Raw genomic sequence first — 14,365 nt, 5'->3', positions numbered from 1 at the left:
GGTTTCAGTTAATTTCTTAGTTGATTTGGCTTTTTTAAGTTTATGTATTTTTTTTAAGTAAACCATTCTGTGACAGACAAAAAGCAATAATTTTGCTTGCTTTTTGACTGTGCTTATTCTCTCACTTTCATTTCCCTGTTTTGTTTTGTTTTTTTTTTTTTTTTTTTTTTGCTGTAACACTTCTAGCACTGTATGAAATAGAGAATCTCTTTGATTTACTCCTAATCTTATAGGAAAGGACTTGAATTTATCCCCATTAGATGTAATGCTAGCTCTTGATTTAGATGGATATTACCCATAGTAAGGTAAAATCTATTTATTCCTGTTTTTTGTGTGTTTTGACAGGAATGGATATTTTATCTTTTGAAGAAACTTTTCTCTTTTATCTATATAGTCTTTTGATTCATTCTTCTTATTCTTGTTATTCTAATTAGTTATATTGATAATCTTGAACCAGCCCTGTCTGTACTCATTGCAGCCTTTGTAATATGTTGCTGTAGTTATGTTTTATTTAAAAATTTAGTGTCTATATTTTTATGATATAATTATTTTTCTTTGTTCTAACTCTCCCTTGTTGAGATGGAAAGACTATATTTGAAGCATAGAAGAAATTTCATAGGACATCTTTTTTCTTAGTTTCTCTACAATTTACATAATATTGGAATTAAATATTCTTTGAATGTTTGATGTAACTTGCTTTTAAATCCATCTGGTGCTTCAGTTCTTTTTTTGTTTGTTTGTTTGTTTCATTTGTTATTTTTTTCTTCCAAAATGGATAGTTATGATCTGTGCCAACCCTAAAGAACAGTGGTTCCAGAAATATGAGGCTGACCTCCTAGCTGGAATAGTCTGAGGGAAGATGAAAGCCTTGGTATCAACCCATGGGATAAATAGAAATGGTCCAAAAAAAACGAAACTGTCTTGGACTTATTAGAAAAATAAAAAAATAATAAAAATCGGTAGTGTAGGTACTCTTTTACTTGTTATATTTGAACTTTTTATATTTTTTCAAAATATTCATCCATTTACTTTCAGTATTAATTTTGTTGGGAGTGATAAATTTGTTCAGAAAGAGAACCTTTAAAGTATTAAGAGTCTTATCAGACCAGTAACCTCTGGAAAAACTCACCAAGGGAGAAGCTTCAAGGCTTTCTGTTCATTTAATTTATATCCCTTAAAACAATACAGACATTATTATTTAATACAAAAAAAAGAAAGATTAACAAATTTCTTACAATTGCTATTTCCTGCTACCTTACTGATGCAGAGTGAAATATTTCAGTTCTAATATTTTTGAGGATTTCAAATTGCTATTGTACTATCTTCCAGTTCTATTTTTGGATTTTTTTTGCCTTTTCAATGTTATAGTGACATAATTTCTGAGCTTCTGTTTTTGTGGAAAAACAACAAATGACAGTCTCATTGCTCATGTTATTCATGCTACTCAATGAGACTCCTAGCAATTTTATGTACATTTTTGCTAAAAAAAAATTAACTATATATTAGAGTTCAAAAAAACCTTTTTTTTTTGGGGGGGGAGAAAGAAAACTAATGGCCAGTGACTGGGTGAAAAGGTTTTCTAGTAATTAATTTCCTTATTGGTTTATTTAAAATTCTTTTAAAATTTTGAGGTTGGTAATTTGTTTTTGTTTTCAATCAATTTTGCAAATTGCTTATTCCTTTCCCTCCACTCCAAACAAAACCAAACTAGCATTTAGGTTTGTTTATTGATCTGATTTAATTTTTCACTCAATTTTGTTAACCTCTTGTTCTGACTTTCCAGATTTCCATTTTACAGAGTTTTAAATTTGATTGTTTTCTTAAAAAAAAAAAAAAAAAAAAAAAAAAAAAGTATTGTCTAAGTTCTCTTCAAAACTAAGCCCATTAGGAGGTACTGTTTCTCCCCCCATACTGGCTTCCCTTTAATGATTCCCTTTTAATGGCTTTTAAAGAGCCTTTCCTCTGACTCTAGCTAACTGGTTAGATTGCCAAACTGCTCTATGAATATAACCTTCCAGGAAATGGCTAATTCTCTCATCAGGGAGTGTTTCCTCTCTGTAGTGAGTTACTCTGCTGAACTTGTCTTTTCCTTTCTAGCTATATGTTGTCCCAGCTCAATTTTCTATTTGCCACTCCTGGTACCTATTTAACCTTTTTTTTTTTAATTTTGTCTTTAAACTCTTCACCTGAATAAACCTTTCTTTTGTCAAAAAGAATGTCCATTGTGAATTTGCCATGTTTATTTTGAGCTAGGTATTGCTACCCTGACCTCATCATTTATTGTTTGAAGCCCATGCTCCTCTCTTTGCCAAAAGTAAGACATGAGGACCCCAAAGTTTTTCCTGCTAAGGCAGGGTGTGAGCTGGAGCCCAGCAATGATCCGGGGCACCCAAGTCTGTTGGCCTTTCCCTTAACCTGAAGGGAAGGGGGTTCCTCTTCCCACTTTCTAAGTCCTACACCTCCATAATGAGGAGTTTTGAGGGAGACCTGGTTTTGCTCCCTTTTATCCAAGGCTCTTTTCATCACTTAGCATAACAGGGAGCTAGCAGTTGGACTTATTCAAGGAATCCCCATGAATAAAGCCTTTCTGCCCTCTAGAATGGACCCCTTTTTTTGTGGGCTGCTTGATTTGTGGGCATGGGTTATAATGAAGGCACAGGAGTGGGAGAGGCCACTAGAGTGTAGGTGGAAAGAAGCAAAATACTTGGAAAGAGGGAAGGAGGAAGAGAAAGAGAAAAGCATAACGTGGGGTAAATACAGAATTGGTCATCTTAACTGTGAATGTGAACTGGTGAACTCTCCCTTAAAACAAAAGCAGACAGATTAAAAGCCAGAATCCTACAATATGTTGTTTACAAGAAACACATTTAAAGCAGAGTGATACATAACAGAGTAAATATAAAAGCCTGGAGCAGAATATATCATGCTTCAGGTAAAGTTAAAAAAAAACAAAAAAAGCAAAAAAGCGAAGGTAGCAATCCTGATCTTAGATTAAGCAACAGCAAAAAACAGGTTTAATTAAAAGAGATAAAGGAAGGAAATTTTATCTTGCTAAAGGGTATCATAGAAAATGAAGCAATATTAACACAAAACATATGTGCACTAAAGCTATACAGAATCCAAATTCCTAGAGAAGTTAAGAAAGTTGAAAGAAGAAATAGAGATCAAAATTATATACTATTGGGGTATCTCAACCTTCCTCTCCAGAAAAAAAAAAAAAAAAAAAAAAAAAAAAACCACAAAATAAAAAAGTTAAGGAGGTAAATAGAAAAAATAGAAAAGTTAGGTATGATAGATGTTTGGAGATAATTGAATGGAGACAGAAAGGAGCATACTTTTTTTCTCAGCAGTTCAAGGAACCTGTACAAAAACTGACCTTATATTAGGGCACAAACCCCTCAAAATCAAATACAGAATGGAAGAAATAAATAGTAAATACATTTTTTCAGATCATGATGCAATAACAATCACATTCAATAGAAGGCCAGGGGAAAATAGACCAAAAATTAATTGGAAACTACATAATCTAATCCTAAATATTGAAAAGTCGAAACAACAAATCACAGAACCAATCAATAAATTCCTCCAAGAGAATGACAATGAGACAACATACCAAAATTTGTGGGATGCAGTCAAAGTGGTTATTAGAAAAAATTTTATATTTCTAGATGCTTACTTGCATAAAATAGAGAGAAGATTAATCAACTGAGCTTACAACTAAAAAAGCTAGAAAAAGAACAAATTAAAAATCTTCAATTGAATACTGAATTTGAAACTCTAAAAATAAAGGGGGGGGAGATTAATTAAATTGAAAGTAAGAAAGCTATTGAATTAATAAATAAAACTAAGAGTTGGTTTTATAAACAAATTAACAAAATCCATAAACTTTTAGTTAATTTGAATAGAAACAGGTAAGAAGAAAATCAAATTGTTAGTCTCAAAACTGAAAAGGAAGAACTTTCCAACAATGAAGAAGAAATTGTAGCAAGGATTAGGAGTTATTTTGGCCAATTATATGTCAGCAAATTTGATAACCTAAGTGAAATAGAGGAATATCTACAAAAATATGGATTGCCAACATTAACAGAAGAAATAAATGATCTAAATAGTCCCATTTTAGAAAAAGAAATATAACAAATTATTAATTAGCTCTCGAAAAAAAAAATCATCTCCAGGGCCAGACGGTTTTATATGTGAATTCTACAGAACATTTAAAGAACAATTAATCCCAATACTATATAAACTATTTGAAAAAATAGTGAAAGAAGGACTCCTATCAAATTCCTGTTATGACACAGATTTGGTGCTGATACCTAAACCAGGTAGAGTGTAAACAGAGAAAGAAAACTATAGACCAATTTCCTAAGAATATTGATGCAAAAATCTTAAATAAAATATTAACAAGGGAACTACAGAAAATCATCCCCATCATAATACACTATGACCAAGTAGGATTTATACCAGGAATGCAGGAATTCAGTATTAAGAAAACTATTAGCATAATTGACTATATCAACAACAACTAACAAAAAATATACAATTATCTCAACTGATGCAGAAAAAGCATTTGGCAAAATACAACACTCATTCCTATTTTTAAAAATACTGGAGAGTATAGGAATCAATGGAGTTTTTCTTAAAATGATTAATAGCTTCCATCTAAAACCAACAGCAAACATTATTTATAATGGGAATAAATTAGAAGCATTCCCAATAAAATCAAAGGTAAAACAATGTTGCCCATGATCAGCATTACTATTCAATATTGTATTAGAAATGTTAGCTTTGCCAATAACAGAAGAAAAAGAGATTAAATGAATTAGAATAGGTAATGAGGAAACCAAGTTATCACTCTGCAGATGATATGACGGTATTCTTAGAGAATCCTAGAGAATCAACTAAAAAACTACTAGAAACAATTCACAACTTTAGCAAATATTTACAAAATTTACAAAAAGAAAATTTACAAAATAAATTTACAGAAATCATCAGCACTTTTATATATTACCAACAAAGTCCAGCAAGAGATATAAAGAGAAACTCCATTCAAAATAACTGTTGTTAGTAAAAAAAAAAAAAAAAAAAAATCTATCTGCCAAAGGAAAGTCAGGAAGTACTACAAAACACTTTCCACACACAAATATAGTTGGATCTAATCAGTTGGAAAAAATATCAAGTGCTCATGAGTAGGGTGAGCAAATATAATAAAAATGACAATACTACCTAAATAATCAATTTATTTAGTGTCATACCAATCAAACTCCCAAGAAATTATTTTACAGATCTGGAAAAAATAATAACAAAGTTCATTTAGAAGAACAAAAAATCAAGAATTTAAAAAAAAATTATGAAAAAAAAAATGCCAAATGAGAGTGGCCTAGCTATTCCAGACATAAATCTATATTAAAACAATGGTCATCAAAGCCATTTTGTATTGGCTAAGAAATAAAGTAATCGATAATGGAATAGGTTAGGTTCACAAGACAAAATAGTTAATGACTATCGCAATCTAGTGTTTGACAAACCCCCAAACCCCAGATTTTGGGATAAAAATTCATATTTTGACAAAAACTGTTGGGAAAATTAGAAACTAGTATGGCAGAAACTAGGTATTGACCCACACTTAACACATATACCAAGATAAAATCGAAATGGGTTCATGATTTAGACATAAAGACTGTTATTAGTAGCAAATTAGAAGAACATAGGAGAGTTTACAACTCGAAACTGTGAACAGCAAGGAATTTGTGACCAAGGAAGACCTGGAGCTCATTATTAAACAGCAAATTGGTTATATTAAGTTTAAAAAGTTTTTGTACAAAAAAATTAATGCAAACAGGATTAGAAGGGAAACAATAAATTGGGAAAACTTTTTTTTTACATTTAAGGATTCTGATAAAGGCCTCATTTCTAAAATATATAGAGAATTGACTAAAATTTATTAGAATTCAACCCATTTTCCAATTGATAAATGGTCAAAGATATGAACAAACAGTATTCAGATGAAGAAATTAAACCATTTGTAGTCACATGGAATGGTGCTCTAAATCACTATTCATTAGAGAAATGCAAAGTAATTGTCATTATGAGGTACCACTACACACCTCTCAGATTGGCTAAGATGACAAGAAAAATAACAAATATTGGAGGGGATGTGGAAAAACTGGGACACTAATGCATCTGGTTGGTCAAATTGTGAACAGATTCAGCCATTCTGGAGAACAATTTGGAACTATGCTCAAAGGGTTATCAAACTTTACATACCCTTTGATCCAGTAGTGTTTCTACTAGGATTATATTTTAAGGAGATATTAAAGGAGGGAAAGAAACTCACATGTGCAAAAATGTTTGTGGAAGGCCTTTTGTAAAGTTTACATTTAAAAAAGAACATTTAGCTACTGATACAACTGTTTGTGAGCTGCTATTCTCATACAATATCGTGTAAAATCAAGAATTTTATTGTAAAACTTATTTTTAAAGAAATGTAACTTAGAGTTTTTGTTACATTCACACAAAAAGTGAATTCCATTTAAGCCAATATGGAATAATATATTTGTCTTGTGTGTTCTGTCGCACAAGCATGTTTTCTTATAAATAACTTATTTGATATGGACACACCAAGTCATAGAAAATTGATTTGCTGACAATCTATTACATGGGCCTTCTTATTCCTACAACAGACTGGCAAAAGAGAGGAGGTATACTCTTCCCCTGCTCTGATGTGGTTTTAAACACCTGCTGACTAGTTTCTAATCCCAGAGTCAAGCCAGTGGAAACCTCTCTTACGCCTACACCAGGCTACAAAGAATGCCTTTTAGCTCCTTGTGAAATTTAATTTCATTGGTCACAGGCTAGGAGAAACTATTGGGCAGCATCTTCAGATCTGTCAATGTCTAATATTTTGTGCCCAAGTGACTCTTGAAAACACCATTAAGCCCACCTCTGTCCTAAAACCTCAGAAGAGTGGTATAGTTATCTAGAAAAACACTGTCAAAGACTATATATATATATATATATATATATATATATATATATATATATATATATATATATATATATGCCTCATAGAAGTTTGGGTTAATCTCTCTATCTCAATATACTGTTGTTGTTGGGTTTTTTTTTTTTTTTTTTTTTTTTGTTGTTGTTTTGTTTTGTTTTGTTTTTTCCCCCTCAGGTGATTCAGTAAAATCCCTGATAAGGAAGGGTTAGGTGCTTCAGTTAGCCTCTTAAGATCTTCCTTTTTGAAAATTACTTTTATGTTCACATAAGCCTGTTTTTCTCCTCATATAGAGAAAACTCCAAGAGGAACAGCCAGGCCAGCACAAAAGCAACAAAGTCTCTAATAAAAGTCATCACACTATTTAAACCTACCAGCTCTACACAGAATGACTTGCATGTTACAAATAACCTAAACAATGCTGAAAATACTTAAAACTGATTATTATCCTCACTCTTCCTGGCATCTTCAATCTCAAAGAAAACAGGAAAACTGATCATATTCTCTCCAGGTGAATTGTTTATCCTCAAAATTCTTAAGTAATTTTGTGTTCCTTTAAAATACCTCCAGGAAGAGAATTCTGCCATTAGAGCTTGCTTGCTCTATTTGTTTCTTGCTCTTTGCCTTTCTGTCTCTCTCTCCCCCTTCTCTCTGTGTGTCTCTCTGTCTCAGTCTCTTTGTCTCTGTTTCTCTTTGTCTCTCTCGCTCTCTCTTTCTCTCTCTGTCTTTTTCTTTCTTTCTCTGTCTCTCTCTCTCTGTCTCTCTCTCTCTGTCTCTCTCTCTCTGTCTCTCTCTCTCTCTCTCTCTGTCTCTCTCTGTCTCTCTGTCTCTCTCTCTCTCTCTCTCTCTCTCTCTCTCTCTCTCTCTCTCTCTCTCTCTCTCTCTCTCTCTCAAGTTATTTCTGCCCTTCCCTAGGCACTCCTGACATTTCTAAAGAGAACTTCTGGTCAGACTAGGAAAAAACCCTCTACCCAAAGCTAAAGTCCACTTTGGCCCAGGTGTCCTTGGTCACCTAAGCACCCCTTTGCTGTTTGAAACACTACTAATCTCCACTTCCTAGGTTTCTTTTAGCCTTTGGTCACCTTCAAATGACCAGCACTTGAGAGTTGTATGGACCAAATTCAGGGATCTGACTTAGAGCTCCATTAGATTCTGTTTCACGTGGCTCCTGATCCACCTTCAACTCAAGTTTTCCATTTTTCTAATCCAGACTCCCATGAGTCTACTCCCATTCTCAGCAGCAAGTAGTTTCAGAAGGTGAAGACATCACTCCATACTTCAAAGGACTTTGGGTTCTATTTTTTGGGGGTAAAGTGATTGCTTGTTGGGGTGAATGGGACTCAGCAAAGTACTACCCAGTATCTGAGTAGGAGCAAACTGACTCCCTGCTAATCTTCACTGTTGTGCCCTGGTAACAAACTTATGTACTCCTTTGGCCTGAGTTTATCTCTAAAAGTCTCCCTAATGTATTTCACTCCCAGTTTCTAGACATCTTCTATTCTTTTTTCTCTTTCAATATATTTCTTTTGCAAATGAAAAAGTGGGGTATGATGTGAACTGCCAAACCCTGCTGATGTAGAATAATGTGAAGGTAGTCTATTTTTATTCATCCATCCTCTCTCCAGTCTAGTTAGCATCTTGAAGGACAATCATTAGAACCTTTGAGACAACCTTGATGAGAACTTTTTTTTTTTTCTGACGCAATTGGGGTTAAGTGACTTGCCCAGGGTTATACAACTAGGAAGTGTTTAGTTTCTGAGGCCAGATTTGAACTTTCAAATGTACACATTTCATTAAAAGAATTTCCCACCACCTAGCTGCCTCAGTGGGAACTTCTTTTAATTAAATTATTGGTTATTTTTATAACTGTGAGTGAGGGGCCTTTTCTGGGAGGCCTCTTACCCTTCTTTTCAGACTTTTTCAATGTATCAATTGTGTCAAATAATTTTTTTCTTTAAAAATAGTATTGGTCATGCAGATGGTTCACTGGTAGAGGGAAGGAATCAGATATCTCTCTTCATCTTGTTTTCAAGATGTATTTCTTGTGTACTAAGCATGTTTTCTTTAAATGTTAGTAGTTTTTTATTCTCCTATTGCAGGTTGTCATTCACTTGTGTATAGATTTTAGTTAATCAATTTAGCCATTATTTTTACTAAGCAAGCCATGCATTCTCATTAACAAATTGGGATATATGAATGCAATGGAATATTATTGTTCTATGAGAAGCAGAAAAAGGTAAAAAGAACTCTTGAGAATTGTATTTCTGTTATGGATATACATAAAAAAGTGTATGTATAATTTGATTTTATTGATATAACATAAAAAAAGGAAATATAAATAGAAAAGGGATACTATCATAAAAAGGGAAAAGGGGACATAAAAAGAAGGAAACTACATCCCACAAAGAGGCAAAGGAAACCTATCATATCTGGTAAACCCCAATGCTATATAAACTATTTAAAAAATTAGGGGATGAAGGAGTCCTACCAAATTCCATTTATGACACAGATATGGTACTGATGCCTAAATCAGGTAGGTTGAAAACAGAGAAAAAAATTATAGAACAATCACCCTAATGAATATTGATGCTAAAATCTTAAATAAAATATTAGCAAAAAGACTACTGAAAATCATCCCCAGGATAATGCACCATGACCAAGTAGGATTTATATGAAAACACAGGGCTAGTTCAATATTAGGAAAACTATTAGTATTATTGACCATATTAATAACCAAATTAACAAAATCCATATGATCATCTCAATAGATGCAGAAAAAGCATTTGATAAAATCCAACATCCATTCCTATTAAAACACTTGAGAGTATAGGAATAAATGGACTTTTCCTTAAAATAGTCAGTAGCATCTATTTAAAACCACCAGTAAGCATCATATGTAATGAGGATAAACTGGAATCATTCCCACTAAGATCAGGAGGGAAACAGGGTTGCCCACTATCACCATTACTATTCAATATTGTATTAGACATGCTAGTTTCGGCAATAAGAGTTGAGAAAGAAATTAAAGAAATTCGAGTAGGTTATGAGGAAACCAAATTATCACTCTTTGCACATGATATGATGGTATACTTAGAGAACCCCAGAGATTGCACTAAAAAGTTATTAGAAATAATCCACACCTTCAGCAAAGTTGCAGTATACAAAATAAACCCACATAAGTCGTCAGCATTCATATATATCATTAACAAAATCCAACAGTTAGAGTTACAAAGAGAAATTCCATTTAAAATAACTACTGATAGTATAAAGTATTTGGGAATCTATCAGCCAAGGGAAAATAAGGAACTATATGAGCAAAACTACAAAACACTTTCCACACAAATAAAGTCAGATCTAACCAATTGGAAAAATATTAAATGCTCTTGGATAGGGTGAGTAAATATAATAAAGATGACAATATTACCTAAACTAATCTATTTATTTAGTGCTATACCAATCAGACTCCCAAAAAAACTGTTTTAATGACCTAGAAAAAATAACAACAAAGTTCATATGAAAAAACAAAAGGTCAAGTATTTCAAGGGAACTAATGAAAAAAAAAAATCAAAGGAAGGTGGCCTAGCTGTACCAGATCTAAAATTATATTATAAAGCAGTGGTTACCAAAACCATTTTTTATTGGCTAAGAAATAGACTAGTTGATCAGTGAAATAGGTTAGTTTCAAAGGACAAAATAGTGAATAACTTTAATAATCTATTGTTTGAAAAACCCAAGGACCCCAGTTTTTGGGATAAGAACTCAATGTTTGACAAAAATTGCTGGGAACATTGGAAATTAATAAGGCAGAAGCTAGGCATTGACCCACACTTAACACCATACACCAAGGTCAGGTCAAAATGGGTTCATGACCTAGGCATAAAGAATGAAATTATAAATAAATTAGAAGAACATAGAATAGTTTACCTCTCAGACTTGTAGAGGAGGAAGGAATTTATAACCAAAGAAGAACTAGAGATCATTATTCATCACAAAATAAAATTTTTTTATTACATCAAATTGAAAAGTTTTTGTATAAACAAAACCAATGCAGACAAGATTAGAAAGGAAGCAATAAACTGGGAAAACATTTTTACAGTCAAAGGTTCTGATAAAGGTCTCATTTCCAAAATATATAGAGAATTGACTCTAATTTATAAGAAATCAAGCCATTTTCCAATTGATAAATGGTCAAAGAATATGAACAGACAATTCTCAGATGAAGAAATTGAAACTATTTCTAGCTGTATGAAAAGATATTCCAAGTCCTTATTAATCAGAGAAATGCAAATTAAGATAACTCTGAGATACCACTACACACCTGTCAGATTGGCTAAGATAACAGGAACAAATAATGATGAATGTTGGAGGAGATGTGGGAAAACTGAGACACTGATGCATTGTTGGTGGAACTGTAAATACATCCCGCCATTCTGGAGTGCAATTTGGAACTATGCTCAAAAAGTTATTAAACTGTGCATACCATTTGATCCAGCAGTGTTACTACTGAGCTTATATCCCAAAGAGGTCTTAAAGAAGGGAAAGGGACCTGTATGTGCAAAAATGTTTGTGGCAGCCCTTTTTGTAGTGGCCAGAAATGGAAACTGAGTGGATGCCCATCAATTGGAGAATTCCTGAATAAATTGTAGTATATGAATGTTATGGAATATTACTGTTCTGTAAGAAATTACCAGTAGGATGATTTCAGAAAGGCCTGGAGAGACTTACATGAGCTGATGCTGAGTGAAATGAGCAGGACCAGGAGATCATTATACACTTCAACAACAATACTATATGTTGATCAATTCTGATGGACGTGGCGCTCTTCAAGAATGAGATGAACCAAATCAGTTCCAATAGAGCAGTAATGAATTGAACCATCTACACCCAGCGAAAGAACTCTGGGAAATGAGTGTGAACTACTACATACAATTCCCAATCCCTCTATTTGTGTCTGCCTGCATTTTTGATTTCCTTCACAGGCTAACTGTACACTGTTTCAAAGTCCGCTTCTTCTTATGCAGCAAAATAACTGTATGGACATGTATATATATATTGTATTTAACATGTACTTTAATATATTTAACATGTATTGGTCTACCTGCTATCTGGGGGAGGCGGTAGGGGGAAGGAGGAGAAAAATAGGAATAAAAAATTTTGCAATTGTCAATGCTGAAAAATTACCCATGCATATATCTTGTAAATAAAAAGCTATAATAAAAAGATGAAAAGTCTGAGATCAGATTTGAACTCAGGTCCTTCAGGGCTGGTGTTCCAGCCAGTGTGCCATCTAGTTGCCCCAACCCTTCATATTTTAGTCATGTTCTACCTTGTTAGTTTCATTATATACTATTTTTTCATATGTTTTACTATAATCTCTCTCTCTCTCTCTCTCTCTCTCTCTCTCTCTCTCTCTCTCTCTCTCTCTCTCTCTCTCTCTCTCTCTCTCTCTTCCCAGTCAACCCTTTAAGAACTTCAATAAGTCCAAGGGATCACAAGACTTTAGATCTAAAGTTGGAAGAGATTTACAGACCATCTAGTTTTATCGCTTCCCCTCCACCCCCCACCATTTTACAGAGGGGGGAACTAAAAACTTAACAGGGCCACTGACATTTCTTAGAGTGCACAGCAATTAAGTGTTTGAGGCAAGATTTGACCCTGAGTTTTCCTAACTTGAAATTCAGTGCTATTCCCACTACATCTTGCTGCCTTCTATTCTCTCAACTCACTAAGCTTCTATGACTAGAGATAATAATGAGGCATATGGGTTTTATAATGTTAAAGAAAAAATAACTTTCCTTAAATGGAAAGGTTCCTTTAGTAAGCACTCAGTAGCTCCTCATTCTCTTGAACTTAATTCAAATCTGAGTGAAAGAGAGAACAACATATACATTTGAAAGAGAATAAAAGTCTTTTAAATTTATGAAGAAATAAAAGAGTGAGGAAATAGGAAAACTGTGGGAGAGGATCACTGGGGAGGGAATAGTTTAAAATATAGAAGTGTGTGGATTAACAGAAATGGAATAAGGTGTACAGATTAACAGATGTGGGATAAAGAAGGATATATATATATGTATATTATATATATATATATTTAGAAGGATATAAAAGTCTTATAATTGTTGGAATACATTGAAATTATGTATAAATTAAAATCTTATAAAATCACAAAAAAACAAGAGAGCAAGGGGAAAGGGTTGGGGTTGGGATAAGGAAGGGATTCTTGGAGCAGGGTAGATTAGTTAGTTTCAAGGGGCCCCAATAGTTTCAAGTGCTCCTTCTCCCAGAAGCACAGGGGCTTTCAGAATTCAGAGTAGTTCAATATATGTACATGCATTTATGTATGTTTATGTGTAGGTGTATATACATATATGTATAATGTATATACATTATAAAAATTAGTGCCTATTTGAAGCTTTCTTGAGGAGGGGAAGAAGGAGGGAAATAAAGTATAAATATTAGAGATAGAAAAGCCCTTCAAGCCAACATCACAAGTGAAGAGGTAATAAGCACAAAGAAGTAGAATGTTAGAACTTGAAAGAATGTTAGACATAGTTAAGCATAAATGGTCCATTTTTAAAATTAAGAGATTGAGGCACAAAGATAGGAAGTAATTTTTAAGGAGTCACAGCCACAGTTTACAAGCTCAGGTCCTGTTGACTAGTGTGGGGCTCTTTCTTTAAGAAAGGCTTTAGGGTCAAAAATCACAGCCAACTTCCTCCTCAAGAGGAGGTGTGCCCCTAGAGTCAGTGTCTAAGGGGATTTGACTCATCTCTTTTTCAGGAGCCCCTTCAGGAGAATCTTGTCCTACTGATTCTCTACTGCAGTGATTTTTGTTTCTCTCTTCCATTTTCTTCATGTTTTTCTCATCTTTGATCCAAATGGGGCCTAGGCCTCTAATTGGAAATTTCAGTGGGACCCTGGCATCTGATTAGTGATAATCATGGGAGTCTAGCTAATGAATGGTGCACATAGAGGAATTAGCAACAGCCTCCATTGCAATGACAAGAAATTGAGATTGGAAGAACAAACCCATTACAAGCCTTTTTTCCCTCATTCATAATCCCAGGAGCTGCTAGACTCTCAAGGCAATGGAAGTCTCTACCATGTACTTTAGACTTATGGAGAGACCTACAACTAAGGTTCTCATATATATTTTGATTGAGACACATCAAATCCCAATTCCAAACTGAGGCCAACATTTGTCTTCTAGGGGTCTATGAGACTTCAATCATATGGTGGAGCCCTCACCAAACTAGTCTGTGGAGCTCCACAGAGATCACCACATGAATACGAAGTACCCATCAAGAGCACTAATTGAGTACCAGAACTCCAATTAGACCATCTATAAAGTCCTATATTATCCTTCCC

At 33.7% G+C, this 14,365-nt stretch overlaps 1 protein-coding gene across 1 annotated transcript in view; it reads right to left on the bottom strand.

Annotated features, from left to right (window-relative positions):
* The window catches only part of LOC141548487 (eppin-like), a 274,723-nt gene that overhangs the window by 16,476 nt on the left and 243,882 nt on the right, over positions 1 to 14,365 (bottom strand). The window lies entirely within an intron of this gene.

This window comes from Sminthopsis crassicaudata, chromosome X, assembly GCF_048593235.1.
Source record: "Sminthopsis crassicaudata isolate SCR6 chromosome X, ASM4859323v1, whole genome shotgun sequence".
Taxonomy (NCBI): Eukaryota; Metazoa; Chordata; class Mammalia; order Dasyuromorphia; family Dasyuridae; genus Sminthopsis; species Sminthopsis crassicaudata.
Note: the sequence above shows the minus strand (reverse complement) of the source record. Positions and strands in the feature narration are given on the sequence as shown.